Source organism: Mus musculus, chromosome X (genome assembly GCF_000001635.26).
Source record: "Mus musculus strain C57BL/6J chromosome X, GRCm38.p6 C57BL/6J".
NCBI classification, from domain to species: domain Eukaryota; kingdom Metazoa; phylum Chordata; class Mammalia; order Rodentia; family Muridae; genus Mus; species Mus musculus.
Genome location: NC_000086.7, coordinates 159105654 through 159109838, shown reverse-complemented (window position 1 = coordinate 159109838; position 4185 = coordinate 159105654). Strand labels below are relative to the sequence as shown.

The following is a 4185-nucleotide window of genomic DNA, read 5'->3' as shown; positions in this document are numbered from 1 at the left end:
ATTTTAAAAATTCTTGTCACATTTAAAGTATTTGTTGAAGAAAGATAGTCCTAATGGAAGCAAAATACCACTATTTGAGAAACTATTTGAGCTTATATATCTATATATTTCAACAAAACATAACTTGAATTATCCTCTTGGTATAGAATTTGTACCACATCATCTAAAGATAAGTTTCTATCAATTCAGATGTGCCTTACCAATCCATCTATGGCTAGTTGTCATTCAACAAGGGTGCCAAGATTGTTCAGAGAAGTAAAGAACTGTCTGTGTAAAAAAAATAGTGCATGGAAAATTAGATATCCTAGCCCCAAATCATGAGTTTAGCCTTAATAAATCACAACATAGACAAAAAGTAACTCAAACTGAATATGTGAATCTAAAGCAATCCTCTTACAAGAGCACGCAGGTGAAAACATACATGACCTTGAATTGAGAATGGGTCTCTTAGACATGGTATTAAAACCACACGTAACCAAAGAAGGAAATTGATAAATTGTACTTTGTGAAAATTGAAAAATTTAAAAATATTTATAGGTATGTCCATGCCTTGGCACATGCATGGGGGAACAGGACAACACCTGGTCATCAGTCCTTTCTTTCTACCATATGGGTCCTAGGAATCACATTCAGGTTCTCAGACTTGGTGACAGGTCCCTTTATCCACTGAGCTATCTCTCTGGCCAGGAAAAACAATAATAATAAAAAATAGACTTTGTACATCAAAAGATGTTATCCAGAAAGTGAAAAGTTAGGGTTAGGGAGTACAGCTCAGTTGGTAAAGTGCTTACCTGGTAAGCATGAGGCCCTGAGTTCTATTTTCAACATTCATATAAAAAGCCAGGTTTGGTATAAAACTTGTAATCCCAGTGCTGGATAGATAGAAATATGCAGATTTCTGGGGCTTTTTGGTCAGCCAGCATAGCCTACTTCATGAGTTCCAGACCAGTGAAACCTTGTCTTAAAAAAATAATAGTGAATGGTGCCTGAAAAATAGCCCCCGAGGTTGTCTCTGGCTTCCACATGCATGTGCACATATGTGTACCAACATCCACACACAGCCCAACACACAACAGACTAATCTATAGCTCCTCTGAGTGGTGAAAGGCACTTTACATTTCAGGGCAAAATAAAGAAAAAAAATGAACAAACCATAATGCACATTCCCCAGCCCTGGTTTTGGTGAAGGAGGGGAGACTGTTCTACTCTAAGACACTAAGGAGAGGAGAGAAGAAAATAGCCCACAGGCATCAGCAAAGAGCCAAGTAGGTCAGGGTCAGTCAAGTCTGCCTTCTGGAGAGCCAAAGAGAAAAACACACAAAGGGCACAGGCTTCCGAGTGGGAACTTTACTTCCATGTGAAATGATAGTGTCTGTATCATGAAAAAGTGGTGGGATCAGCGGGGCTCCTCTACTATCACTTCATTTTTCATTAGTGCTGAAGCCTAGTATGATCATGCAGTAGATGTAGATAAAGTGCACCTGAGGATTCTCAAGGGAGAAGCCAGGGGAGAGCAAAGTGGTTTGAAATAGTAGCACTACCAGGTTCTGACAGCCTTGCCATTTTGTCTGCCTCAGCCATCTGCTGCAGCCTCTCTATAATGAGGTAGTCTGGGTGGATCTCTATGTGCTGTCTGGCTATCATGTAGCTCATTGAAGAGTTGTCTTGAAGTGCTTGAGCCTTCATTATATGCTCCATGATGGCTGTCCATCCATAGTGCCTTTGACAATGCAGCACAATGAAGAGACAAGCTTATTGGAGATTGTCATCTTCTCAACGTTCTTATCCAAGATCTTCATGAGCTTTCAGAGATTGTCAAAATTTCTCTTGTTCTCCTCCATGTTCTTTTTCTCATCTTTTCTAGCCCTTTGCCATCCACAGATACACAGCTTTCCCCTATACAACCCCTTGACCTGATGCATGTGGCACTTGAAAATAGGCTTAGGTATGAATACCATCTTAAAGCCCACTTCTTCATACACTCCATGAAGGCAGAGTTGGCTACCCAGTTATTGCTTGCACTAGTGATAGAGTAAATGGATTTCTGTGTCGCCTTCATAGGAGATAAATACTTTGACATGAAAGTCATCTCTCCTTCTAGAGTGAGAGGTGTGGTAGCCCAGGAGCTCAGAAAGGTATCACTGCTATTTAATGGAATCTTCTTTGATTCCAAGCTCAATGTTCTTAGAGAACACCTCACAGAATTACTCACAGTTCTCTTTGTCTTCTGTCAGCTTAGAGATGATCTCAAGTCCCTTCTTTACAATGTTTTTGTGGATGACTTTCCAGGTTTTGCTCTGCTGGAACATTTCTTAGGGGATGTTCATTCTTGGAACCAACCACATAACAGATGAAGTTGAGAGAACCTGTTATTAATTCACCACAGCTGTCCATGATGAACATATGATGAGCACAGAGCTTGATGTTCTTTTTGATCTCAAAGAGGACAACAGTAACTTGCCAAAAGATGATGAACTATGCCATGAATTTCAATTGACGTTCTACAGAGAAATGTTTGACTGCCAAGTGGTCTTCTCAATCACTGGTGAGGCTCTTATAGAATTCACAATCAGGGTTTTTGGTACAAATGGACTTGGTCTGGCTCATTCTTTCCTAACAATGCATTTCTTCTTAATTTTCTTGTTTTCTCTTTTTCTTATTTTTGCCAGTATCATTCTCCTAAACTGATATTGCATCTTCAAACTTAGGATTCTCCTTATCATTCTTACTGTCCTCTTCCTTTTCTTCCTTTGATTCATTTTCACTGATCTGAATCTCTCCTTTCTCACCCCCCCCAAAATAGAATAGCCCATGAATTTTGAGTGCTTCTTAACCACTACATTGAGCCTCCTATCCTCTAAGTATTATTTCTGGTCTTCTTTTGGGGTGAAGTATCAGTTTAATACCCTGCTCAATAGGCTGACCATGATGTGCCTGTATAGTGTTCATCATTATTGTACTTTGCCATCACAACTTTCTTTGCCACAATGGAATCAATACTGTCTCTCTTTTTTGTCAACTTGACAAAAGCTATAGTTATCTGAAAAGAGGGAATCAAAATTGAGAAGATTACTCCATAAGATTGTCCTAGAGACAGGCCTGTGGACAGACTCACTCTCTCTCTCTCTCTCTCTCTCTCTCTCTTTCTCTCTTTCTCTCTTTCTCTCTCTCCCTTTCTCAGATGGGGTCTTTCTATGTAGTCCTGGAATTTGCTATGTATACCATGGTGGCATTGAACACACAGAAATCCACGTGCCTTGGCCTCCCCAGTGCTAGGATTAAAGTCTAGCCCCACTATACCCAAGTCTTATGGGGCATTTTTAAAATTAGTGAGTTACATAGAAGAGCCAATCCAATTGCCTACCCTGGGAAGATGGTCCTGATGTCTGTAAGAAAGCATGTTGAGCAAGTCATGAGAACCAAGTAACAGCATTATTCTGTGACTTCTTTATCAGTTCTTGCCTCTAGGTTATTGCCTTGAGTTCCTGTTCTGAATTTCCCGAATAATGGACTACAAGATGTAAGATGAAATAAGCCATTTACTTCCCAAGTTACTTTTTGTCATGATATTTTTATCACAGCAATAGAAACCCCAAGACAAACACCAAACTGCTGAATCCTAGAGATGTCTGCACCAGCCTGGAGGGCCTCCATGAAAGTTTCTGTGCCAGACTGAGCAATGGTTTCTACATTATCTATTTTTTTTCAAGCTTGCTTATGCCAATTCCTGTCTCCATTAAAGTCAGGGTGCATTCCTGAGAGTTGAGGATGATGTCAATTTTCAGCTTTTTACCCCTGCTCAACTTGGACAGGACTGTCATAGTAACTCTTTTCCAAGACATCAGAAGTATTAGAACACTTTCTTGTTAGAATAGAAAGGAACACTTTCTTGTTAGAATAGAAAGTATCCATGATAAGGGACATGTATTGAACAAGTTTTGTCTAAAAGGCAAAAGTCTCCATCTCCTCCTTGTGCTATATATCTCTGTAATCTTGAGCGGGCAGCATTGCCCTAGTTCAGACCAGGGTGGGCCTGACTTGAATATAACTCCAAGGCTGCTCAGGGTAAAAACTTGGTTCATTTAAGTTGGACAGGGGTAAAAAACTGAAAATTGAAATCAACCCCAACTCTCAGAAGAGTAGGGCATGTGTTTTTTGTTTCCCATTGGTGTAGTCATTGATAAG

At 40.0% G+C, this 4185-nt stretch overlaps 1 pseudogene; it reads right to left on the bottom strand.

Moving 5' to 3' along the window:
- Gm15189 (predicted gene 15189) lies at positions 1371 to 2943 on the bottom strand (annotated as a pseudogene).